The 26542-nt window shown below is 41.3% G+C and overlaps 9 non-coding genes and 7 pseudogenes across 9 annotated transcripts; 5 read left to right on the forward strand and 11 right to left on the reverse strand.

The window, feature by feature from the left end:
- Positions 1–777: 777 nt before the first annotated feature.
- LOC149937951 (U2 spliceosomal RNA) lies at positions 778–855 on the reverse strand (annotated as a pseudogene).
- Positions 856–1995: 1140 nt separating this feature from the next.
- LOC149937952 (5S ribosomal RNA) lies at positions 1996–2114 on the forward strand. The gene has a single exon (XR_016481834.1). It is a non-coding gene; the product is annotated as a 5S ribosomal RNA (ribosomal RNA).
- Positions 2115–4035: 1921 nt separating this feature from the next.
- Positions 4036–4215, reverse strand: LOC149937953 (U2 spliceosomal RNA; annotated as a pseudogene).
- Positions 4216–5849: 1634 nt separating this feature from the next.
- Positions 5850–6017, reverse strand: LOC149937954 (U2 spliceosomal RNA; annotated as a pseudogene).
- Positions 6018–7157: 1140 nt separating this feature from the next.
- On the forward strand, positions 7158–7276 carry LOC149937955 (5S ribosomal RNA). The gene has a single exon (XR_016481835.1). It is a non-coding gene; the product is annotated as a 5S ribosomal RNA (ribosomal RNA).
- Positions 7277–9206: 1930 nt separating this feature from the next.
- Positions 9207–9393, reverse strand: LOC149937956 (U2 spliceosomal RNA). The gene has a single exon (XR_016481693.1). It is a non-coding gene; the product is annotated as a U2 spliceosomal RNA (small nuclear RNA).
- A 1391-nt stretch (positions 9394–10784) lies between these two features.
- On the reverse strand, positions 10785–10919 carry LOC149937957 (U2 spliceosomal RNA; annotated as a pseudogene).
- A 1138-nt stretch (positions 10920–12057) lies between these two features.
- Positions 12058–12176, forward strand: LOC149937958 (5S ribosomal RNA). The gene has a single exon (XR_016481836.1). It is a non-coding gene; the product is annotated as a 5S ribosomal RNA (ribosomal RNA).
- A 1910-nt stretch (positions 12177–14086) lies between these two features.
- On the reverse strand, positions 14087–14273 carry LOC149937959 (U2 spliceosomal RNA). Its single transcript, XR_016481635.1, has one exon. It is a non-coding gene; the product is annotated as a U2 spliceosomal RNA (small nuclear RNA).
- A 1429-nt stretch (positions 14274–15702) lies between these two features.
- Positions 15703–15844, reverse strand: LOC149937960 (U2 spliceosomal RNA; annotated as a pseudogene).
- Positions 15845–16985: 1141 nt separating this feature from the next.
- Positions 16986–17104, forward strand: LOC149937961 (5S ribosomal RNA). The gene has a single exon (XR_016481837.1). It is a non-coding gene; the product is annotated as a 5S ribosomal RNA (ribosomal RNA).
- A 1914-nt stretch (positions 17105–19018) lies between these two features.
- LOC149937962 (U2 spliceosomal RNA) lies at positions 19019–19205 on the reverse strand. Its single transcript, XR_016481694.1, has one exon. It is a non-coding gene; the product is annotated as a U2 spliceosomal RNA (small nuclear RNA).
- Positions 19206–20596: 1391 nt separating this feature from the next.
- On the reverse strand, positions 20597–20731 carry LOC149937963 (U2 spliceosomal RNA; annotated as a pseudogene).
- A 1137-nt stretch (positions 20732–21868) lies between these two features.
- LOC149937964 (5S ribosomal RNA) lies at positions 21869–21987 on the forward strand. Its single transcript, XR_016481838.1, has one exon. It is a non-coding gene; the product is annotated as a 5S ribosomal RNA (ribosomal RNA).
- Positions 21988–23917: 1930 nt separating this feature from the next.
- Positions 23918–24107, reverse strand: LOC149937965 (U2 spliceosomal RNA). Its single transcript, XR_016481743.1, has one exon. It is a non-coding gene; the product is annotated as a U2 spliceosomal RNA (small nuclear RNA).
- Positions 24108–25900: 1793 nt separating this feature from the next.
- Positions 25901–26047, reverse strand: LOC149937966 (U2 spliceosomal RNA; annotated as a pseudogene).
- Positions 26048–26542: the final 495 nt, after the last annotated feature.

Here is a 26542-nt window from a genome sequence, read left to right on the forward strand (position 1 = left end):
GTTTGACGGGCTCTTGACTTCTTTTTCGGACAATCCCGAACCTGATGAGTGTCTTTGTGGCAGAAAAAGCACATTCTTTGGACGCCACGGTAGGTAATTTGGATACGATGCCCATTGATCATCATCAGGTTCGGGATTGGACCCTTAATTTTCACTTGCAGTCGCCGAGTTCCGGTTCGGACGTCTTTCAAAACTCCGTTCTGGTATGTCTCCCAAGTTTCCGTGAGTACTTCGCAGCATGTTCTAAGCGCCTTTTTGAAGATGGCCAACTCCCACCAGCTCGGGGCATCTTTCACGTTGATATACGATATAGGGTCGACTATGCTGATAACATCCAGTGGCTTGTCTCCAACGACGATTCCACTGTCAACGGCTCTCTGGTAGCTGGCTTCATTTCTGAAGGTGATCTGGGCTTCATTCTTGGAGATTATTTGGAAAACGGTAACGTTCTTTGGGCCAACGTGGTTGAACAGAGCAAGTGCTACGTCTTCCACGTCAACACCATCGAACTTCACCTTGACCGAAGCGGCTTTGAGAGCTGAAGCTGACATCAAGACTGGAACAAGGGCTTGTTCCTCCAGTATCTTCGACGTTGCAGAAGTCATGGCAAGACCTTCTGCGGACGATGGCATCAGAGGAGGACTTCTGGAACCGCCGGACAGCGATCCCTTGCGTGGTGGATCCAACACTACGGATTTCAGGAACAGCTAGGCAGGAACAGGATCAGCGACGGACTGGAGCGGCAATACAGGTAAGTATTCTTCCCTTTACAGGTGCGTACGGTTCCCGGCCTTTGGCTTCGAAAAAAGGAGCAGATACTACACTTTGATCTTAGCCAAAAGGCCGAGAAGCGATAACCCGCTAGGAGCCGTCACTGTTTAACAAAGTAAAAAGAGAGAATTCGAGCATTTCAAATATTTCATAATTACGTCACCGAATGTTGGTCCTGGTGGGAGATGACAACGTTTGTAGCCATCGCGCGAACAAAGGAGAAGACGATATCTTGAATCCGTGAAAGAGAGGTACACCGCCAGGCCCGGACTGGCACTTTTGGGGTCATCGGCTAGAGACAGTAGAGTGGGCCACTTTACCGGGCCGTATGGAAAAAAAATCTAAATGGTGGTTTATAGGACCATAAATAACGTATTAAGTGTACTAGATTCTACGTCAAACGCGTTTAAATGACCATTTAGGAAAAATTTATTATAAGCGAATAGAGCGTTCTATAAAAGTGGACCATAACCGGTCACTTTTCATACAGACTATAGAGCTGGTTCAGCAGGACTAACAACTTTTGTTATTCTTTGGTTTAAGAGAATTCGGCTTATGTCCTGTCTTTATATGAATATTTTAGAGACGTACCTTTTAGGAGTTGTAGGAGGCACCCTAGGTGTTGAAGTATGTTTGGGGTTAAGGATATTTTCATGATCTAAGTTTCATCTTAAACACGTGGATTTGGGACTAGTATTTTCGAGAATTTTGCTTATTTGCCATCATACATTTATTACAAAAATCATTTAAAATAAGAAAAAAGGCGCGGAAAGCCGGAAATATGTGAAGCCTAGGCTAGCAACTACGCTACTAATAAAAATTGACTGCTCTCAATTTCTTACGGGTTTGCCAGATAAATATATTTCTCTAAGACGAAAAACCGGCCAAACCTTCACCTCCTCCGAACTCCAAAGGGGGAAAGCACACCACACCAATTTTATAGATTCGTAAACGCGCCTTCCCAATCGACCGCCATCACCTTACAGTCTACGGGGAGGGTGATGAAAAAAACTGGTTTTGGGGGGGGGGGGGATGAAATTTCTGCGGTAAAGGGCTTGCTCGTTGGTTGTCTGTACGATAATATCGGCGCCCAGTAAACGTTTCTAAAAAGAGTGTATAGAACGTTCTATTGGAGCCGCATGCAGCCGGTGGCCCTCGGCGATCACCAACCTACCAGGACCTGGCTAGTCGCGGCTTGTCCACCGCTATCAATTACACTCTAGCGGCAACGGCCATATCACGCTGAATACACCGGTTCTCGTCTGATCACCGAAGTTAAGCAGCGTCGAGCGCGGTCAGTACTTGGGAGGGAGACCACCTGGGAACACCGCGTGCCGTTGGCTACTCATTTATTTTCGCGGGATGGGATTTGCGTCTTTTAACAGGAAAATACCTTCATCCTATCATTTTGACGCTGCTTTTTTTATGCAATTAAAAGTTCGCCCAGACGATAATATTATTTCGGTCAACTCTTGGCCTTTTTTTAACAACTGGCAGCATCTTCCCGTGAATAAAATACATGTTAGTATCAAAATTGAACAAAATAAAATGGCGAGAAAATTGGTTTTTATTTTATTCTACTTAAGGCTTGTACTTAAAATAGTACTAACTTACTTACTTACTTACTTACTTACTTACTTACTTACTTACTTACTTACTAACTAACTAACTAACTAACTAACTAACTAACTAACTAACTAACTAACTAACTAACTAACTAACTAACGTTTATCTCTAAACAAAAACATTTCCGCGGTAAAATCCACTCTGAAATGGCCTTTTCTGGTTTTGGAATTAAGTCCAAAGTTAAAATTTTATTAACAAATTCTAATTGTGAAATATATTTTTTGTTCTAAATTTTAATCTTAAATGTAATTTAAATAGTTGAATCTAAAAAAGGACTTTTGGAAAATGTTTCATATAAGGTTTTATCATGGGACAGCCGCATGGATTAGGGGAGTAACCCAAAAATACAAAATATCAAAACAAACCACAGACAGAGATATATTTTTTAAACAAAATAATATAGCTAACTTTTATCTATTAATTGTTTTAGGTGATGTAGTTTATGTAAAATATAAAAATGAACCTTGGCACAATATAAATTTAATGTCATGTTTTATTGATACTTAGAAAAAGTAACAAACATTTCAAAAGTCAGATCTTTGAGATCCTTATTAGAAAAATATAACATTTTAAATCCGAACTCCTCTATAAATATTAAAATTATAAATTCCTAATCTACTTTAACAAAAGATATATCATATTAAGTTTAATACTATTAATGTTAGGAATAATCATGACTTTGAGATAAATAGAACAAAAATATTTAATTCCAAATATAGTTAATTATAGAGCAATATATAATAAATGATTTTGTACTTACCAAAAATAAGCCTTGCCACTTTATATCTTGGTAATGTAGCCGCCGCATGGGCGAAGCCGCGGGCGGCGGGCCCCCGGCGGCGACTCACTGTCCACGGAAGACGGGAAGAGAAAAAAATGGAGAGGGGCTTATTTCGTGTTTTCTCTTTACGCGGAACATCTTGGCTGGAACCCAATGACGTAAAAATGAGGGGCGCGCTGTCTCTACCCACCATACCGAAACCCGCGAATTTACGTTATGAAAACCGGTTCCTTCAGCCAACCACTTAGAACATGCACGATTTACGAACCTTGGGTTACGAATAAAACCACAGGAATAACACAGAACAACCTCTTTTCGCGCCTTTATTTTACCCCTCTTACTTGCCTCCCGCTCGTCGGCCATTGCCTCTGCCCTTAGCGGGGAGTCTAGCATCCACTCCTTGGGTATCCATAATGGAGGATAGGACTGAAAGGGGGAAAACCAAGCACGGACGCGCCCAGGAAAATACCAAGGAGGATAGGAAGGGAGGCGAAGTAGGAGGGATGAACGCGGCAGCATCCTTGTAAGAAGCTTAGCGGCGGAAAAATGGCGGCTAGACGTAGCGTAGCTGCCGCAATCTTGCCGCCATTCATCCCTCCTACTTCGCCTCCCTTCCTATCCTCCGTGAAAATACCGCGAAAAAGAGTGTATAACTAGGTAAAAGAAAATTAAAAACTGGAATCTTTCCGATTCTTCATTATTAACTATTCGACAATAAGGATTTTACCACTTATGACGTCAGAGGGGCAATATATTATAATAAAGAAATAAATATAAAGACAGCCAAATAACATTGCCCGGAAATACTGTGTTGCGCAGTGCGCCATTATAAGACCGTTTGATTTTTGATTTCAAGAGAGAAGTGGGCCGATCCCGGATTTACTGCAATACCAGGCCGACCCGTGGCGGAGGTGGAGCAAGCTCCGACCACTCCGTCGCCGTCCAAAAATAAGTTTAATATCTTGGGCCCCGATGGGACCCGTATCAGATATTAAGCTGATAAGAACAGATACTTTTAATTGTTTATTAAAAGCTTCGTTTGATTTTACATATTTACATTTGTACATTTGTTATATTTGTTCGCGTTTTAATTAATTAAATTATCGCGAACAAGTCGGATAAATCTAAAAAAACAATTATTTACATAAGTATTAATATTTAAACTTTTTAGGGGTGTCCACGTTCATAATCAAGCAAGGTAAGTATAATTTTTTTCTTATAGATCCTAGGTATATAATTAATTTATTTCCATTTTTTTCCAGGTTAAAAAAAAACATTACGGGTTGAGTAAACAATGTTGCGCATAAAAATAAGTATAGTTAAAGTTTAAAATTTTAAAATTAAATTTTACCGAGAAGGTTTCCCTTTTTTTGATGTTTTTACGGGAGTGGTGCTTCTTCTACGTTTGGAGTAGCTGTTGAGGAGCTCTTCAATCTCCTCTTGGAAACTGTCGAGGCTTATATTCATCTGGTTGCAATGTGAGGAAGGTTCCATTGCAACACGCTTGTGGAGGATTTGAAGCTCCGTTCTGGTAAGTTTTGTAAGGTCGGGTCTCGTAACATTCGTCCAGGTAGTTGGATCCCACCTGGGCCCGGTAGTTGTAGTGGTCTCGTTGTCGCTAGTCTCGGAGTCGGTATGATTAGGTTCACTGTTTGGTGCTTCAGGTTTATTTTCAGGTTCGTTAGGTTGTGGCGGCGTTTTCAGGGCATCGGAGTATTGGCTGGTTTGGACTGGAGGTGCTGCGTTCTTGTTGGAAGGTTCCGGTGACATCAACGTCCAGCTCTCTTCCGAGCCTCTGGAGTCGTCAGATGTGGTAAGTATTTGTGGTTTACTTGGTTGGTTTACTTGATTTTCTTCTAGGTTGGCGGCCTCGGCCTCTTGGTCAGGTTTACTGGAGTCGGCTACATTCTGCGGTTGTGATATTGCTGTCGGGTTGTCATCGGCTAATGGCGTCTGGACGTTCTCAGGCTCGAGGTTCGGAGACAGACCCTGGCCCTCAAGCTGAATTGGGTGTCTTTCTGCTTGTGGTGACTTCTTTTTTTCACAGGATGAAGCCATGTGACCTTCTTCTTCACAAAAGAAACATTTTTTTACTACGCCTCGATAGTAAACTAATGCGCGGCTACGCCCGAAAAACAAAACGTTGGGAATCGATTTTTCCATCATGATTTTGACCGAACGGTCTCCGTTTTTTACACCTTTCAGCTGGGGATATTCATCGAAGCGGTAGGTTTTAACGTTACCATACTGTCGGAGGGTACTGATAACTGCATCCCATTGGATCCACTTTGGTAGGTTCTTGACTGTAATCCAAATCCCTTCATCATCCATTGAGGTAAGTTTCCATTTTTTTCCATTCGTTTTTAGGTCATCACAGGAGAGTGCTTGCTGGAGAAAGGCCAGGGTCGTAAACGTTATCAAGTAAATTTCTTTACCCATAGGTTGTAGAGTATCTATACTCTTAGGTCCAAGGTGGTCGTAGATGGTCTGAGCCACGTCTAGGAAGCCGGCATCGACTTCCAGACGAGCCGTTCTTTTCTTCTCCTCCGTAGCCATTTCAGGCTAGGAGAGTGTCGTCTGGTGAGAGAAGCCCCAAGCAGGAGCAGCGTCGATGGAGCACGTCAGCAGGAACGGCAGGTAAGTACCAGGTAAGTACTTTCAGGAACAGCGTCAGGATAGCAGCAGAATGGATCGGCACTGGAACAACTCATGCGGCAAGGCAGGAACACTCGCCTTTAAAGGCGTAGAAACACTTCTCGCCCCCCGACTAAGATCTCGGTATAGCACTATTGAAAACAGATACTACACTTTGATCTTAGCCAAAAGGCCGAGAAGCGATAACCCGCTAGGAGCCGTCACTGTTTAACAAAGTAAAAAGAGAGAATTCGAGCATTTCAAATATTTCATAATTACGTCACCGAATGTTGGTCCTGGTGGGAGATGACAACGTTTGTAGCCATCGCGCGAACAAAGGAGAAGACGATATCTTGAATCCGTGAAAGAGAGGTACACCGCCAGGCCCGGACTGGCACTTTTGGGGTCATCGGCTAGAGACAGTAGAGTGGGCCACTTTACCGGGCCGTATGGAAAAAAAATCTAAATGGTGGTTTATAGGACCATAAATAACGTATTAAGTGTACTAGATTCTACGTCAAACGCGTTTAAATGACCATTTAGGAAAAATTTATTATAAGCGAATAGAGCGTTCTATAAAAGTGGACCATAACCGGTCACTTTTCATACAGACTATAGAGCTGGTTCAGCAGGACTAACAACTTTTGTTATTCTTTGGTTTAAGAGAATTCGGCTTATGTCCTGTCTTTATATGAATATTTTAGAGACGTACCTTTTAGGAGTTGTAGGAGGCACCCTAGGTGTTGAAGTATGTTTGGGGTTAAGGATATTTTCATGATCTAAGTTTCATCTTAAACACGTGGATTTGGGACTAGTATTTTCGAGAATTTTGCTTATTTGCCATCATACATTTATTACAAAAATCATTTAAAATAAGAAAAAAGGCGCGGAAAGCCGGAAATATGTGAAGCCTAGGCTAGCAACTACGCTACTAATAAAAATTGACTGCTCTCAATTTCTTACGGGTTTGCCAGATAAATATATTTCTCTAAGACGAAAAACCGGCCAAACCTTCACCTCCTCCGAACTCCAAAGGGGGAAAGCACACCACACCAATTTTATAGATTCGTAAACGCGCCTTCCCAATCGACCGCCATCACCTTACAGTCTACGGGGAGGGTGATGAAAAAAACTGGTTTTGGGGGGGGGGGGGATGAAATTTCTGCGGTAAAGGGCTTGCTCGTTGGTTGTCTGTACGATAATATCGGCGCCCAGTAAACGTTTCTAAAAAGAGTGTATAGAACGTTCTATTGGAGCCGCATGCAGCCGGTGGCCCTCGGCGATCACCAACCTACCAGGACCTGGCTAGTCGCGGCTTGTCCACCGCTATCAATTACACTCTAGCGGCAACGGCCATATCACGCTGAATACACCGGTTCTCGTCTGATCACCGAAGTTAAGCAGCGTCGAGCGCGGTCAGTACTTGGGAGGGAGACCACCTGGGAACACCGCGTGCCGTTGGCTACTCATTTATTTTCGCGGGATGGGATTTGCGTCTTTTAACAGGAAAATACCTTCATCCTATCATTTTGACGCTGCTTTTTTTATGCAATTAAAAGTTCGCCCAGACGATAATATTATTTCGGTCAACTCTTGGCCTTTTTTTAACAACTGGCAGCATCTTCCCGTGAATAAAATACATGTTAGTATCAAAATTGAACAAAATAAAATGGCGAGAAAATTGGTTTTTATTTTATTCTACTTAAGGCTTGTACTTAAAATAGTACTAACTTACTTACTTACTTACTTACTTACTTACTTACTTACTTACTTACTTACTTACTTACTTACTAACTAACTAACTAACTAACTAACTAACTAACTAACTAACTAACTAACTAACTAACTAACTAACGTTTATCTCTAAACAAAAACATTTCCGCGGTAAAATCCACTCTGAAATGGCCTTTTCTGGTTTTGGAATTAAGTCCAAAGTTAAAATTTTATTAACAAATTCTAATTGTGAAATATATTTTTTGTTCTAAATTTTAATCTTAAATGTAATTTAAATAGTTGAATCTAAAAAAGGACTTTTGGAAAATGTTTCATATAAGGTTTTATCATGGGACAGCCGCATGGATTAGGGGAGTAACCCAAAAATACAAAATATCAAAACAAACCACAGACAGAGATATATTTTTTAAACAAAATAATATAGCTAACTTTTATCTATTAATTGTTTTAGGTGATGTAGTTTATGTAAAATATAAAAATGAACCTTGGCACAATATAAATTTAATGTCATGTTTTATTGATACTTAGAAAAAGTAACAAACATTTCAAAAGTCAGATCTTTGAGATCCTTATTAGAAAAATATAACATTTTAAATCCGAACTCCTCTATAAATATTAAAATTATAAATTCCTAATCTACTTTAACAAAAGATATATCATATTAAGTTTAATACTATTAATGTTAGGAATAATCATGACTTTGAGATAAATAGAACAAAAATATTTAATTCCAAATATAGTTAATTATAGAGCAATATATAATAAATGATTTTGTACTTACCAAAAATAAGCCTTGCCACTTTATATCTTGGTAATGTAGCCGCCGCATGGGCGAAGCCGCGGGCGGCGGGCCCCCGGCGGCGACTCACTGTCCACGGAAGACGGGAAGAGAAAAAAAATGGAGAGGGGCTTATTTCGTGTTTTCTCTTTACGCGGAACATCTTGGCTGGAACCCAATGACGTAAAAATGAGGGGCGCGCTGTCTCTACCCACCATACCGAAACCCGCGAATTTACGTTATGAAAACCGGTTCCTTCAGCCAACCACTTAGAACATGCACGATTTACGAACCTTGGGTTACGAATAAAACCACAGGAATAACACAGAACAACCTCTTTTCGCGCCTTTATTTTACCCCTCTTACTTGCCTCCCGCTCGTCGGCCATTGCCTCTGCCCTTAGCGGGGAGTCTAGCATCCACTCCTTGGGTATCCATAATGGAGGATAGGACTGAAAGGGGGAAAACCAAGCACGGACGCGCCCAGGAAAATACCAAGGAGGATAGGAAGGGAGGCGAAGTAGGAGGGATGAACGCGGCAGCATCCTTGTAAGAAGCTTAGCGGCGGAAAAATGGCGGCTAGACGTAGCGTAGCTGCCGCAATCTTGCCGCCATTCATCCCTCCTACTTCGCCTCCCTTCCTATCCTCCGTGAAAATACCGCGAAAAAGAGTGTATAACTAGGTAAAAGAAAATTAAAAACTGGAATCTTTCCGATTCTTCATTATTAACTATTCGACAATAAGGATTTTACCACTTATGACGTCAGAGGGGCAATATATTATAATAAAGAAATAAATATAAAGACAGCCAAATAACATTGCCCGGAAATACTGTGTTGCGCAGTGCGCCATTATAAGACCGTTTGATTTTTGATTTCAAGAGAGAAGTGGGCCGATCCCGGATTTACTGCAATACCAGGCCGACCCGTGGCGGAGGTGGAGCAAGCTCCGACCACTCCGTCGCCGTCCAAAAATAAGTTTAATATCTTGGGCCCCGATGGGACCCGTATCAGATATTAAGCTGATAAGAACAGATACTGAATTTGTTTATTATTTTTCATAATGAAATACAGTACCCTTGTCAATGTTTTTTAACTGCCTTTTAAATTATTTTAAGTTACGGCAGATCATTATAGCAAAAAAAAACTATTAGTGCATAGAGTTAAAAACAGGGGTTAAGTCTTTTAACGGTTAAGTCGCGTTAACACATTGATCGACCTACAAGGTCTTTAAAAAATGAAAACTAAAATCATAAATCTAGTGAGTTCAAAAAAATATAACAGCGCTAAAATTTAAATTTTAAAACCCTGTTTTTCCTTTCTTGGATTTCTTTTTTTTCGGAGTGGTACTTCGGCGTCTTTTGGGGAAGCTGTTTAGGATTTTGTTGATTCTGTCAATGAGGTCTTCTGTGGCCCAGTTGATGGATTCGATAGGTGTGGAAGGGACTGCGTTGATACGTTCGAGGAGAAGTTGAAGGTCGGTTCGTGACATTTGATCTAGGTGGGGTTTATCTCCATGGTCCCAGGTCCTCGGATCCCATCTGGGGCCGGTCTCTATGCTGGTTTCTTCAGCGCTGGTCTCGGCATCGCTGCTTTCGGGTTCGCTGCTGGAAGTGTCGGAAAGGTTGACTGTTATTTCCTGATTAGGTTGACTGGATTTGACTGCTTCTTGTGGAATTGGTGCTGTTGCTGGGGTGACGTTTGCCTTGGTTTCCTGGACGTTCTCGGGTTTGTTGTTCGAAGAAAGACCCTGGCCTTCAATAATGACTGGGACTTTTTCTTCCAACATGGACTTCTTTTTTTCACATGATGAAGCCGTGTGACCTATTTCTTCGCAAAAAAAACACTTTTTTATTACGCCACGATAGTAGACTAAGGCGCGGGTTCGCCCGAAAAACAAAACATTTGGAACAGATTTTTTCATTAGTATTTTGACTGAACGGTCACCATTTTTCACTCCCTTTAACTCAGCGTACTCGTCGAAACGATAAGTTTTGACTTCTCCAAATTGTCGAAGGGTACTGATTACAGAATCCCACTGGATCCACTTTGGTAAATTCTTGATTGTGATCCATGTTCCATCATCTTCTACAGAAGTAAGTTTCCAAGAATTTCCGTTGGTTTTCAGGTCATCGCACGCAAGAGCTTGATGAAGAAAGGCCAGGGTCGTAAACGTTAGTAGGTAAACTCCTTTACCCATAGGTTGCAAGGTATCGATGCACTTCGGTCCGAGGTTGTCATAGACGGTGCGAGCAACAACCAAAAATCCAGCGTCAACTTCCAGTCGAGCTGTGCGCTTCTTCTCCTCCGTAGCCATTTCAGGCTAGGAGAATATCGTCTGGTTGGAGAAGCTCCAAGGAGGAGCGGCGTCGGTGGAGAGGGTCAGCAGCAACGGCAGGTGAGTACCAGGTAAGTACTTTTCTTTTCAGGAACAGGCAACAGCAGAGCGGAACGGCGCCGGAACAGATCATGCAGGTATGCAGGCAAACGCGCCTTATAGGCGTAGAAACACTTCTCGCCCCTCGACTAAGATCTAGGTATAATACTGCAGAACAGATACTACACTTTGATCTTAGCCAAAAGGCCGAGAAGCGATAACCCGCTAGGAGCCGTCACTGTTTAACAAAGTAAAAAGAGAGAATTCGAGCATTTCAAATATTTCATAATTACGTCACCGAATGTTGGTCCTGGTGGGAGATGACAACGTTTGTAGCCATCGCGCGAACAAAGGAGAAGACGATATCTTGAATCCGTGAAAGAGAGGTACACCGCCAGGCCCGGACTGGCACTTTTGGGGTCATCGGCTAGAGACAGTAGAGTGGGCCACTTTACCGGGCCGTATGGAAAAAAAATCTAAATGGTGGTTTATAGGACCATAAATAACGTATTAAGTGTACTAGATTCTACGTCAAACGCGTTTAAATGACCATTTAGGAAAAATTTATTATAAGCGAATAGAGCGTTCTATAAAAGTGGACCATAACCGGTCACTTTTCATACAGACTATAGAGCTGGTTCAGCAGGACTAACAACTTTTGTTATTCTTTGGTTTAAGAGAATTCGGCTTATGTCCTGTCTTTATATGAATATTTTAGAGACGTACCTTTTAGGAGTTGTAGGAGGCACCCTAGGTGTTGAAGTATGTTTGGGGTTAAGGATATTTTCATGATCTAAGTTTCATCTTAAACACGTGGATTTGGGACTAGTATTTTCGAGAATTTTGCTTATTTGCCATCATACATTTATTACAAAAATCATTTAAAATAAGAAAAAAGGCGCGGAAAGCCGGAAATATGTGAAGCCTAGGCTAGCAACTACGCTACTAATAAAAATTGACTGCTCTCAATTTCTTACGGGTTTGCCAGATAAATATATTTCTCTAAGACGAAAAACCGGCCAAACCTTCACCTCCTCCGAACTCCAAAGGGGGAAAGCACACCACACCAATTTTATAGATTCGTAAACGCGCCTTCCCAATCGACCGCCATCACCTTACAGTCTACGGGGAGGGTGATGAAAAAAACTGGTTTTGGGGGGGGGGGATGAAATTTCTGCGGTAAAGGGCTTGCTCGTTGGTTGTCTGTACGATAATATCGGCGCCCAGTAAACGTTTCTAAAAAGAGTGTATAGAACGTTCTATTGGAGCCGCATGCAGCCGGTGGCCCTCGGCGATCACCAACCTACCAGGACCTGGCTAGTCGCGGCTTGTCCACCGCTATCAATTACACTCTAGCGGCAACGGCCATATCACGCTGAATACACCGGTTCTCGTCTGATCACCGAAGTTAAGCAGCGTCGAGCGCGGTCAGTACTTGGGAGGGAGACCACCTGGGAACACCGCGTGCCGTTGGCTACTCATTTATTTTCGCGGGATGGGATTTGCGTCTTTTAACAGGAAAATACCTTCATCCTATCATTTTGACGCTGCTTTTTTTATGCAATTAAAAGTTCGCCCAGACGATAATATTATTTCGGTCAACTCTTGGCCTTTTTTTAACAACTGGCAGCATCTTCCCGTGAATAAAATACATGTTAGTATCAAAATTGAACAAAATAAAATGGCGAGAAAATTGGTTTTTATTTTATTCTACTTAAGGCTTGTACTTAAAATAGTACTAACTTACTTACTTACTTACTTACTTACTTACTTACTTACTTACTTACTTACTAACTAACTAACTAACTAACTAACTAACTAACTAACTAACTAACTAACTAACTAACGTTTATCTCTAAACAAAAACATTTCCGCGGTAAAATCCACTCTGAAATGGCCTTTTCTGGTTTTGGAATTAAGTCCAAAGTTAAAATTTTATTAACAAATTCTAATTGTGAAATATATTTTTTGTTCTAAATTTTAATCTTAAATGTAATTTAAATAGTTGAATCTAAAAAAGGACTTTTGGAAAATGTTTCATATAAGGTTTTATCATGGGACAGCCGCATGGATTAGGGGAGTAACCCAAAAATACAAAATATCAAAACAAACCACAGACAGAGATATATTTTTTAAACAAAATAATATAGCTAACTTTTATCTATTAATTGTTTTAGGTGATGTAGTTTATGTAAAATATAAAAATGAACCTTGGCACAATATAAATTTAATGTCATGTTTTATTGATACTTAGAAAAAGTAACAAACATTTCAAAAGTCAGATCTTTGAGATCCTTATTAGAAAAATATAACATTTTAAATCCGAACTCCTCTATAAATATTAAAATTATAAATTCCTAATCTACTTTAACAAAAGATATATCATATTAAGTTTAATACTATTAATGTTAGGAATAATCATGACTTTGAGATAAATAGAACAAAAATATTTAATTCCAAATATAGTTAATTATAGAGCAATATATAATAAATGATTTTGTACTTACCAAAAATAAGCCTTGCCACTTTATATCTTGGTAATGTAGCCGCCGCATGGGCGAAGCCGCGGGCGGCGGGCCCCCGGCGGCGACTCACTGTCCACGGAAGACGGGAAGAGAAAAAAAATGGAGAGGGGCTTATTTCGTGTTTTCTCTTTACGCGGAACATCTTGGCTGGAACCCAATGACGTAAAAATGAGGGGCGCGCTGTCTCTACCCACCATACCGAAACCCGCGAATTTACGTTATGAAAACCGGTTCCTTCAGCCAACCACTTAGAACATGCACGATTTACGAACCTTGGGTTACGAATAAAACCACAGGAATAACACAGAACAACCTCTTTTCGCGCCTTTATTTTACCCCTCTTACTTGCCTCCCGCTCGTCGGCCATTGCCTCTGCCCTTAGCGGGGAGTCTAGCATCCACTCCTTGGGTATCCATAATGGAGGATAGGACTGAAAGGGGGAAAACCAAGCACGGACGCGCCCAGGAAAATACCAAGGAGGATAGGAAGGGAGGCGAAGTAGGAGGGATGAACGCGGCAGCATCCTTGTAAGAAGCTTAGCGGCGGAAAAATGGCGGCTAGACGTAGCGTAGCTGCCGCAATCTTGCCGCCATTCATCCCTCCTACTTCGCCTCCCTTCCTATCCTCCGTGAAAATACCGCGAAAAAGAGTGTATAACTAGGTAAAAGAAAATTAAAAACTGGAATCTTTCCGATTCTTCATTATTAACTATTCGACAATAAGGATTTTACCACTTATGACGTCAGAGGGGCAATATATTATAATAAAGAAATAAATATAAAGACAGCCAAATAACATTGCCCGGAAATACTGTGTTGCGCAGTGCGCCATTATAAGACCGTTTGATTTTTGATTTCAAGAGAGAAGTGGGCCGATCCCGGATTTACTGCAATACCAGGCCGACCCGTGGCGGAGGTGGAGCAAGCTCCGACCACTCCGTCGCCGTCCAAAAATAAGTTTAATATCTTGGGCCCCGATGGGACCCGTATCAGATATTAAGCTGATAAGAACAGATACTGAATTTGTTTATTAAAAATTTCAATAAAATACAGTACCCTGTCAGATAGTTCCTGTTTTTTTAAATTAGTTTAAATTAAAACAGGTCATTAAATAGATATAAAATTTAAAAAGTATAAAACTAATTAGTTCATAGAGATAAAACAGAGGTAAAGTTTAAAATTAATAAAAACTTCAACGTGAAGATTTCCCTTTTTTGGTTTCTTTGGTGGGAGTGGTACTGCGTGGGCGTTTTTGGTAGTTTTGGATTTCTAATTTAATTTCGGCAAAGTATTCGGCTATGGACCAGTTAACATTACCGTCCTGGCCATAGGGTACTGTCTTGATGTGTTCGATAAGCATATGTAGTTCTTGTTTGGTTAAATGTTTTATAGGTGGTCTCGTTCCTGGTATCCAGGTCGTGGGATCATATGGAGGTCTGGCTGTTGCGGTGATTTCTTTTGAGGTGGTACCGGAGTCGGAGGAGTTCTTTTTTGGTTTGCTGTTTGTTGATTCAGGTTTAGGTTCGTCGGGTTTTGGTGCTGTTTTCAGGGCATCGGAGTATTGGCTGGTTTTGACTGGAGGATCTGGGTTCTTCTTGGATGGTTCGGGTGACGTCATCGTCCAGCTCTCTTCAGAGCTTTTTGATTCGTCGGCTGCGGTAAGTATGGGTAAGTTACTTGTTTGATTTTCTTGGTTTTCTTTCAGGTTATCGTCTCGAGTGGTGGCGTTGGTGGGTATAGGTGTGGAGTTTCTGGTTATTTCAGGATCTTTGGGTAAGTCGTCGTTGGTTTCAGGTTTGTCTGCCATCTGGTTTTTCTTCTTCTCGCAGGTAGAGGCTATATGCCCCTCCTGGTCGCAGAAGAAACATTTTTTCGCGACGCCGGTATAATATACCAGCGCCCGGCTGCGTCCGAAATAAAGAACGTTAGGAATCGTTTTATTAATTTTTATTTTTACCGATCGGTTGCCGTTTTTGATTCCTTTTAGCTCTTTATATTCATCTAGGCGATGTGCCTTTATGTCTCCGTACTGTCGTAGGGTCGTCAAAATTGAATCCCACTGTATCCATGATGGGAGCTGTTTGATGGTTAACCAGGTGCCGTCATCCTCGACACTGGAAATCTTACAGGATGCATTGTTTACCGTTATTTCTCCATAGGAGATCGCTTGTTGTAGGAAGGCCAAGGTCGTAAAAGTGAGTAGAAAGCACTCTTTGCCAACAGATTGCAGCGTATCAATACTGTTGGGTCCGAGTTTGTCGAGGAAAGTACGAGCAACATCCAAGAAGTCGGCGTTAACTTCAAGGCGAGCAGTCTTCTTCTTCACCTCCATAGCCATCGTGGCTATGAGAGGATCCGCAAAGTAGAGAAAGTCCAAGGGAGCAGCGTCTCACACAGAAAAGGATTCCAGGAGCAGCGACGTCAGGTAGGTTTTTCTTTTTTCAGGAACGGGCAACAGAGCATCAGCGGATCAAATCGGCACAGGAACGGAACATGCAGCAAGGCAGGCAAACTCGCCTTATAGGCGTAGAAACACTTCTCGCCCCTCGACTAAGATCTCGGAATAATACTGCAGAACAGATACTACACTTTGATCTTAGCCAAAAGGCCGAGAAGCGATAACCCGCTAGGAGCCGTCACTGTTTAACAAAGTAAAAAGAGAGAATTCGAGCATTTCAAATATTTCATAATTACGTCACCGAATGTTGGTCCTGGTGGGAGATGACAACGTTTGTAGCCATCGCGCGAACAAAGGAGAAGACGATATCTTGAATCCGTGAAAGAGAGGTACACCGCCAGGCCCGGACTGGCACTTTTGGGGTCATCGGCTAGAGACAGTAGAGTGGGCCACTTTACCGGGCCGTATGGAAAAAAAATCTAAATGGTGGTTTATAGGACCATAAATAACGTATTAAGTGTACTAGATTCTACGTCAAACGCGTTTAAATGACCATTTAGGAAAAATTTATTATAAGCGAATAGAGCGTTCTATAAAAGTGGACCATAACCGGTCACTTTTCATACAGACTATAGAGCTGGTTCAGCAGGACTAACAACTTTTGTTATTCTTTGGTTTAAGAGAATTCGGCTTATGTCCTGTCTTTATATGAATATTTTAGAGACGTACCTTTTAGGAGTTGTAGGAGGCACCCTAGGTGTTGAAGTATGTTTGGGGTTAAGGATATTTTCATGATCTAAGTTTCATCTTAAACACGTGGATTTGGGACTAGTATTTTCGAGAATTTTGCTTATTTGCCATCATACATTTATTACAAAAATCATTTAAAATAAGAAAAAAGGCGCGGAAAGCCGGAAATATGTGAAGCCTAGGCTAGCAACTACGCTACTAATAAAAATTGACTGCTCTCAATTTCTTACGGGTTTGCCAGATAAATATATTTCTCTAAGACGAAAAACCGGCCAAACCTTCACCTCCTCCGAACTCCAAAGGGGGAAAGCACACCACACCAATTTTATAGATTCGTAAACGCGCCTTCCCAATCGACCGCCATCACCTTACAGTCTACGGGGAGGGTGATGAAAAAAACTGGTTTTGGGGGGGGGGGGGGATGAAATTTCTGCGGTAAAGGGCTTGCTCGTTGGTTGTCTGTACGATAATATCGGCGCCCAGTAAACGTTTCTAAAAAGAGTGTATAGAACGTTCTATTGGAGCCGCATGCAGCCGGTGGCCCTCGGCGATCACCAACCTACCAGGACCTGGCTAGTCGCGGCTTGTCCACCGCTATCAATTACACTCTAGCGGCAACGGCCATATCACGCTGAATACACCGGTTCTCGTCTGATCACCGAAGTTAAGCAGCGTCGAGCGCGGTCAGTACTTGGGAGGGAGACCACCTGGGAACACCGCGTGCCGTTGGCTACTCATTTATTTTCGCGGGATGGGATTTGCGTCTTTTAACAGGAAAATACCTTCATCCTATCATTTTGACGCTGCTTTTTTTATGCAATTAAAAGTTCGCCCAGACGATAATATTATTTCGGTCAACTCTTGGCCTTTTTTTAACAACTGGCAGCATCTTCCCGTGAATAAAATACATGTTAGTATCAAAATTGAACAAAATAAAATGGCGAGAAAATTGGTTTTTATTTTATTCTACTTAAGGCTTGTACTTAAAATAGTACTAACTTACTTACTTACTTACTTACTTACTTACTTACTTACTTACTTACTTACTTACTTACTAACTAACTAACTAACTAACTAACTAACTAACTAACTAACTAACTAACTAACGTTTATCTCTAAACAAAAACATTTCCGCGGTAAAATCCACTCTGAAATGGCCTTTTCTGGTTTTGGAATTAAGTCCAAAGTTAAAATTTTATTAACAAATTCTAATTGTGAAATATATTTTTTGTTCTAAATTTTAATCTTAAATGTAATTTAAATAGTTGAATCTAAAAAAGGACTTTTGGAAAATGTTTCATATAAGGTTTTATCATGGGACAGCCGCATGGATTAGGGGAGTAACCCAAAAATACAAAATATCAAAACAAACCACAGACAGAGATATATTTTTTAAACAAAATAATATAGCTAACTTTTATCTATTAATTGTTTTAGGTGATGTAGTTTATGTAAAATATAAAAATGAACCTTGGCACAATATAAATTTAATGTCATGTTTTATTGATACTTAGAAAAAGTAACAAACATTTCAAAAGTCAGATCTTTGAGATCCTTATTAGAAAAATATAACATTTTAAATCCGAACTCCTCTATAAATATTAAAATTATAAATTCCTAATCTACTTTAACAAAAGATATATCATATTAAGTTTAATACTATTAATGTTAGGAATAATCATGACTTTGAGATAAATAGAACAAAAATATTTAATTCCAAATATAGTTAATTATAGAGCAATATATAATAAATGATTTTGTACTTACCAAAAATAAGCCTTGCCACTTTATATCTTGGTAATGTAGCCGCCGCATGGGCGAAGCCGCGGGCGGCGGGCCCCCGGCGGCGACTCACTGTCCACGGAAGACGGGAAGAGAAAAAAAATGGAGAGGGGCTTATTTCGTGTTTTCTCTTTACGCGGAACATCTTGGCTGGAACCCAATGACGTAAAAATGAGGGGCGCGCTGTCTCTACCCACCATACCGAAACCCGCGAATTTACGTTATGAAAACCGGTTCCTTCAGCCAACCACTTAGAACATGCACGATTTACGAACCTTGGGTTACGAATAAAACCACAGGAATAACACAGAACAACCTCTTTTCGCGCCTTTATTTTACCCCTCTTACTTGCCTCCCGCTCGTCGGCCATTGCCTCTGCCCTTAGCGGGGAGTCTAGCATCCACTCCTTGGGTATCCATAATGGAGGATAGGACTGAAAGGGGGAAAACCAAGCACGGACGCGCCCAGGAAAATACCAAGGAGGATAGGAAGGGAGGCGAAGTAGGAGGGATGAACGCGGCAGCATCCTTGTAAGAAGCTTAGCGGCGGAAAAATGGCGGCTAGACGTAGCGTAGCTGCCGCAATCTTGCCGCCATTCATCCCTCCTACTTCGCCTCCCTTCCTATCCTCCGTGAAAATACCGCGAAAAAGAGTGTATAACTAGGTAAAAGAAAATTAAAAACTGGAATCTTTCCGATTCTTCATTATTAACTATTCGACAATAAGGATTTTACCACTTATGACGTCAGAGGGGCAATATATTATAATAAAGAAATAAATATAAAGACAGCCAAATAACATTGCCCGGAAATACTGTGTTGCGCAGTGCGCCATTATAAGACCGTTTGATTTTTGATTTCAAGAGAGAAGTGGGCCGATCCCGGATTTACTGCAATACCAGGCCGACCCGTGGCGGAGGTGGAGCAAGCTCCGACCACTCCGTCGCCGTCCAAAAATAAGTTTAATATCTTGGGCCCCGATGGGACCCGTATCAGATATTAAGCTGATAAGAACAGATACTGAATTTGTTTATTATTTTTCATAATGAAATACAGTACCCTTGTCAATGTTTTTTAACTGCCTTTTAAATTATTTTAAGTTACGGCAGATCATTATAGCAAAAAAAAACTATTAGTGCATAGAGTTAAAAACAGGGGTTAAGTCTTTTAACGGTTAAGTCGCGTTAACACATTGATCGACCTACAAGGTCTTTAAAAAATGAAAACTAAAATCATAAATCTAGTGAGTTCAAAAAAATATAACAGCGCTAAAATTTAAATTTTAAAACCCTGTTTTTCCTTTCTTGGATTTCTTTTTTTTCGGAGTGGTACTTCGGCGTCTTTTGGGGAAGCTGTTTAGGATTTTGTTGATTCTGTCAATGAGGTCTTCTGTGGCCCAGTTGATGGATTCGATAGGTGTGGAAGGGACTGCGTTGATACGTTCGAGGAGAAGTTGAAGGTCGGTTCGTGACATTTGATCTAGGTGGGGTTTATCTCCATGGTCCCAGGTCCTCGGATCCCATCTGGGGCCGGTCTCTATGCTGGTTTCTTCAGCGCTGGTCTCGGCATCGCTGCTTTCGGGTTCGCTGCTGGAAGTGTCGGAAAGGTTGACTGTTATTTCCTGATTAGGTTGACTGGATTTGACTGCTTCTTGTGGAATTGGTGCTGTTGCTGGGGTGACGTTTGCCTTGGTTTCCTGGACGTTCTCGGGTTTGTTGTTCGAAGAAAGACCCTGGCCTTCAATAATGACTGGGACTTTTTCTTCCAACATGGACTTCTTTTTTTCACATGATGAAGCCGTGTGACCTATTTCTTCGCAAAAAAAACACTTTTTTATTACGCCACGATAGTAGACTAAGGCGCGGGTTCGCCCGAAAAACAAAACATTTGGAACAGATTTTTTCATTAGTATTTTGACTGAACGGTCACCATTTTTCACTCCCTTTAACTCAGCGTACTCGTCGAAACGATAAGTTTTGACTTCTCCAAATTGTCGAAGGGTACTGATTACAGAATCCCACTGGATCCACTTTGGTAAATTCTTGATTGTGATCCATGTTCCATCATCTTCTACAGAAGTAAGTTTCCAAGAATTTCCGTTGGTTTTCAGGTCATCGCACGCAAGAGCTTGATGAAGAAAGGCCAGGGTCGTAAACGTTAGTAGGTAAACTCCTTTACCCATAGGTTGCAAGGTATCGATGCACTTCGGTCCGAGGTTGTCATAGACGGTGCGAGCAACGTCCAAAAATCCAGCGTCAACTTCCAGTCGAGCTGTGCGCTTCTTCTCCTCCGTAGCCATTTCAGGCTAGGAGAATATCGTCTGGTTGGAGAAGCTCCAAGGAGGAGCGGCGTCGGTGGAGAGGGTCAGCAGCAACGGCAGGTGAGTACCAGGTAAGTACTTTTCTTTTCAGGAACAGGCAACAGCAGAGCGGAACGGCGCCGGAACAGATCATGCAGGTATGCAGGCAAACGCGCCTTATAGGCGTAGAAACACTTCTCGCCCCTCGACTAAGATCTAGGTATAATACTGCAGAACAGATACTACACTTTGATCTTAGCCAAAAGGCCGAGAAGCGATAACCCGCTAGGAGCCGTCACTGTTTAACAAAGTAAAAAGAGAGAATTCGAGCATTTCAAATATTTCATAATTACGTCACCGAATGTTGGTCCTGGTGGGAGATGACAACGTTTGTAGCCATCGCGCGAACAAAGGAGAAGACGATATCTTGAATCCGTGAAAGAGAGGTACACCGCCAGGCCCGGACTGGCACTTTTGGGGTCATCGGCTAGAGACAGTAGAGTGGGCCACTTTACCGGGCCGTATGGAAAAAAAATCTAAATGGTGGTTTATAGGACCATAAATAACGTATTAAGTGTACTAGATTCTACGTCAAACGCGTTTAAATGACCATTTAGGAAAAATTTATTATAAGCGAATAGAGCGTTCTATAAAAGTGGACCATAACCGGTCACTTTTCATACAGACTATAGAGCTGGTTCAGCAGGACTAACAACTTTTGTTATTCTTTGGTTTAAGAGAATTCGGCTTATGTCCTGTCTTTATATGAATATTTTAGAGACGTACCTTTTAGGAGTTGTAGGAGGCACCCTAGGTGTTGAAGTATGTTTGGGGTTAAGGATATTTTCATGATCTAAGTTTCATCTTAAACACGTGGATTTGGGACTAGTATTTTCGAGAATTTTGCTTATTTGCCATCATACATTTATTACAAAAATCATTTAAAATAAGAAAAAAGGCGCGGAAAGCCGGAAATATGTGAAGCCTAGGCTAGCAACTACGCTACTAATAAAAATTGACTGCTCTCAATTTCTTACGGGTTTGCCAGATAAATATATTTCTCTAAGACGAAAAACCGGCCAAACCTTCACCTCCTCCGAACTCCAAAGGGGGAAAGCACACCACACCAATTTTATAGATTCGTAAACGCGCCTTCCCAATCGACCGCCATCACCTTACAGTCTACGGGGAGGGTGATGAAAAAAACTGGTTTTGGGGGGGGGGATGAAATTTCTGCGGTAAAGGGCTTGCTCGTTGGTTGTCTGTACGATAATATCGGCGCCCAGTAAACGTTTCTAAAAAGAGTGTATAGAACGTTCTATTGGAGCCGCATGCAGCCGGTGGCCCTCGGCGATCACCAACCTACCAGGACCTGGCTAGTCGCGGCTTGTCCACCGCTATCAATTACACTCTAGCGGCAACGGCCATATCACGCTGAATACACCGGTTCTCGTCTGATCACCGAAGTTAAGCAGCGTCGAGCGCGGTCAGTACTTGGGAGGGAGACCACCTGGGAACACCGCGTGCCGTTGGCTACTCATTTATTTTCGCGGGATGGGATTTGCGTCTTTTAACAGGAAAATACCTTCATCCTATCATTTTGACGCTGCTTTTTTTATGCAATTAAAAGTTCGCCCAGACGATAATATTATTTCGGTCAACTCTTGGCCTTTTTTTAACAACTGGCAGCATCTTCCCGTGAATAAAATACATGTTAGTATCAAAATTGAACAAAATAAAATGGCGAGAAAATTGGTTTTTATTTTATTCTACTTAAGGCTTGTACTTAAAATAGTACTAACTTACTTACTTACTTACTTACTTACTTACTTACTTACTTACTTACTTACTTACTTACTTACTAACTAACTAACTAACTAACTAACTAACTAACTAACTAACTAACTAACTAACTAACTAACTAACGTTTATCTCTAAACAAAAACATTTCCGCGGTAAAATCCACTCTGAAATGGCCTTTTCTGGTTTTGGAATTAAGTCCAAAGTTAAAATTTTATTAACAAATTCTAATTGTGAAATATATTTTTTGTTCTAAATTTTAATCTTAAATGTAATTTAAATAGTTGAATCTAAAAAAGGACTTTTGGAAAATGTTTCATATAAGGTTTTATCATGGGACAGCCGCATGGATTAGGGGAGTAACCCAAAAATACAAAATATCAAAACAAACCACAGACAGAGATATATTTTTTAAACAAAATAATATAGCTAACTTTTATCTATTAATTGTTTTAGGTGATGTAGTTTATGTAAAATATAAAAATGAACCTTGGCACAATATAAATTTAATGTCATGTTTTATTGATACTTAGAAAAAGTAACAAACATTTCAAAAGTCAGATCTTTGAGATCCTTATTAGAAAAATATAACATTTTAAATCCGAACTCCTCTATAAATATTAAAATTATAAATTCCTAATCTACTTTAACAAAAGATATATCATATTAAGTTTAATACTATTAATGTTAGGAATAATCATGACTTTGAGATAAATAGAACAAAAATATTTAATTCCAAATATAGTTAATTATAGAGCAATATATAATAAATGATTTTGTACTTACCAAAAATAAGCCTTGCCACTTTATATCTTGGTAATGTAGCCGCCGCATGGGCGAAGCCGCGGGCGGCGGGCCCCCGGCGGCGACTCACTGTCCACGGAAGACGGGAAGAGAAAAAAAATGGAGAGGGGCTTATTTCGTGTTTTCTCTTTACGCGGAACATCTTGGCTGGAACCCAATGACGTAAAAATGAGGGGCGCGCTGTCTCTACCCACCATACCGAAACCCGCGAATTTACGTTATGAAAACCGGTTCCTTCAGCCAACCACTTAGAACATGCACGATTTACGAACCTTGGGTTACGAATAAAACCACAGGAATAACACAGAACAACCTCTTTTCGCGCCTTTATTTTACCCCTCTTACTTGCCTCCCGCTCGTCGGCCATTGCCTCTGCCCTTAGCGGGGAGTCTAGCATCCACTCCTTGGGTATCCATAATGGAGGATAGGACTGAAAGGGGGAAAACCAAGCACGGACGCGCCCAGGAAAATACCAAGGAGGATAGGAAGGGAGGCGAAGTAGGAGGGATGAACGCGGCAGCATCCTTGTAAGAAGCTTAGCGGCGGAAAAATGGCGGCTAGACGTAGCGTAGCTGCCGCAATCTTGCCGCCATTCATCCCTCCTACTTCGCCTCCCTTCCTATCCTCCGTGAAAATACCGCGAAAAAGAGTGTATAACTAGGTAAAAGAAAATTAAAAACTGGAATCTTTCCGATTCTTCATTATTAACTATTCGACAATAAGGATTTTACCACTTATGACGTCAGAGGGGCAATATATTATAATAAAGAAATAAATATAAAGACAGCCAAATAACATTGCCCGGAAATACTGTGTTGCGCAGTGCGCCATTATAAGACCGTTTGATTTTTGATTTCAAGAGAGAAGTGGGCCGATCCCGGATTTACTGCAATACCAGGCCGACCCGTGGCGGAGGTGGAGCAAGCTCCGACCACTCCGTCGCCGTCCAAAAATAAGTTTAATATCTTGGGCCCCGATGGGACCCGTATCAGATATTAAGCTGATAAGAACAGATACTGAATTTGTTTATTTGAAATTCTGGTCAAGGTTACAAATGTCCGCGTTAATATTAATTAATTTATCGCGAACACTGTATTTAAACAAGATGAAAGAATTGTTACATACATCAGTCAAAGCATTAGCGAGCGTTACAATACTTGTTCCAAGAATAAAAAATTAGACGTGATTATATATAAAAAAACTATTTACAGATAAAAAACTATTTACAGATTATCTACATGTCGAGCGAAGGTAAGTAAATATTATTTACTTCTGATATTTGTATTACTTTACATTTAAGCATACAATTCTATTTTTTTTCCTTTTTTTTTTCAGGTTCTACAGTTTGAAGGTAAGTATATCAGGTAAGTTTTTTTTCTCTTTACAATAGGGTCTAAATAGTTTTTTCTAATAAATTTTCTTTTACAGGGTAAACAGGTTTCGCGGTACGTATCAGGTGAGTTTTTCATTTAAGCATACAATAAACTAGTAAAAGTTATATAACCAGAACGTTTTAAAATTGTAAAGTTAAAATTTACAATAAAAACATTTAAAACTAAGAAAGTAATTTAAAAACATATTTACATATCCCAATAAGGGCCTATTTTTTCCCTTTTTTGGTATATGATCCGGACGGGGATGTCTGTACTCGCTTCCTTCGAGTTTGCAAGGTGAGGCGTGCTTCAGCCAGGAATTCTTCCCGCCAGCTAAGTAGTTCTGGTGATTCTGTCACAAAGTTCCGTGCACGGTGACAAAAGTTCTCTATTTCATTTTCGGTCATTTCTGAAAACTGCCAATCTCGTTCGTAGATCGGCTCTTCGTATACTGGATGTTGTGATTGCGGTGAAGACTTCGAATCAGGTTCGTGATGTGATGGAGTTTTTACAACTGTGGCGTAACTCCCGGAATTTTTTGGTGAGTCAAAAGACTTGTGGGAAGGTCCTGACAGAGAAAGGCCCCAGCCATCTTCGCCCTCAACGAAGTTTCCTGCGTCTTGTTCCTCTTGATCCATTTTTTCCAGGTCCTCACCTGCGTCCGTGATAGCTGCAGTGTCTGCTACTTGTGGCATTACCACACTTCCGGGTTTGTCTGAGCCTTCGGGTGACGGGATCTGGACTTGAATATCCGCGTCCTGTGGAGCGGAACGCACTTTTTTCCTTTTCTTGGGGCAATCCCGAACCTGATGACTGTCCTTTCGGCAATAAAAGCACATTCGCTGGACTCCTTGATAGACAATTTGAATGCGATGTCCACTGATGGTCATCAGGTTCGGGATTGGGCTCTTGACCTTGACCTCCAGCCTCCGATTTCCATTACGGACGTCCTTCAACGGTCCCTTCTGGAATGTTTCCCATGTTTCGGACAATACCTCTCCGTAATTTTTCAGAGCAGCCTTTAAAAAGCTTAATTCCCACCAACTAGGTGCGCCTTTCACGGTGATTTGGGTTACAGGATCAGCCACTCCAACGATGGATAAATGCTTCTCCCCAACGATTATACCAGCATCAACAGCCTTTTGGTACGATATGATGTCCTTGAAGGATATCTGCGCCTCAGACTTCCCGATCATTTGGAAGACTGTGATGCTCTTGGGGCCAATGCAGTTGAAAAGAGCAATAGCCAAATCTTCTACATTGACCCCGTCGAATTTGATTCGTGCAGTGGCCTGCTTCGAAGACGAGGACTCCGCTGGAGTCGACTTCGACGCTACAGGAGGCATGGCGAACGTATGTGGAAACCGCCGAAGCGGAGACCGGTACTCAGGAACCGCTGGCTTGTAGCAGGCGGCAACAGGAAAACAGGAACAGCAGCCGGAACTGGATCTGGACTGGAGACAGGAACGGCAGCGACTGACGATTCAACGTGGCAGAGCAGGCAAACTCGCCTTATAGGCGTAAAACACTTCTCGCCCCCCGACTAAGATCTCGTTATAGAACTGATATTGGAAACAGATACTACACTTTGATCTTAGCCAAAAGGCCGAGAAGCGATAACCCGCTAGGAGCCGTCACTGTTTAACAAAGTAAAAAGAGAGAATTCGAGCATTTCAAATATTTCATAATTACGTCACCGAATGTTGGTCCTGGTGGGAGATGACAACGTTTGTAGCCATCGCGCGAACAAAGGAGAAGACGATATCTTGAATCCGTGAAAGAGAGGTACACCGCCAGGCCCGGACTGGCACTTTTGGGGTCATCGGCTAGAGACAGTAGAGTGGGCCACTTTACCGGGCCGTATGGAAAAAAAATCTAAATGGTGGTTTATAGGACCATAAATAACGTATTAAGTGTACTAGATTCTACGTCAAACGCGTTTAAATGACCATTTAGGAAAAATTTATTATAAGCGAATAGAGCGTTCTATAAAAGTGGACCATAACCGGTCACTTTTCATACAGACTATAGAGCTGGTTCAGCAGGACTAACAACTTTTGTTATTCTTTGGTTTAAGAGAATTCGGCTTATGTCCTGTCTTTATATGAATATT

The sequence above is a fragment of the Leiobunum rupestre genome, chromosome 6, assembly GCF_980474605.1.
Source record: "Leiobunum rupestre chromosome 6, qqLeiRupe1.1.hap1, whole genome shotgun sequence".
NCBI lineage: Eukaryota > Metazoa > Arthropoda > Arachnida > Opiliones > Sclerosomatidae > Leiobunum > Leiobunum rupestre.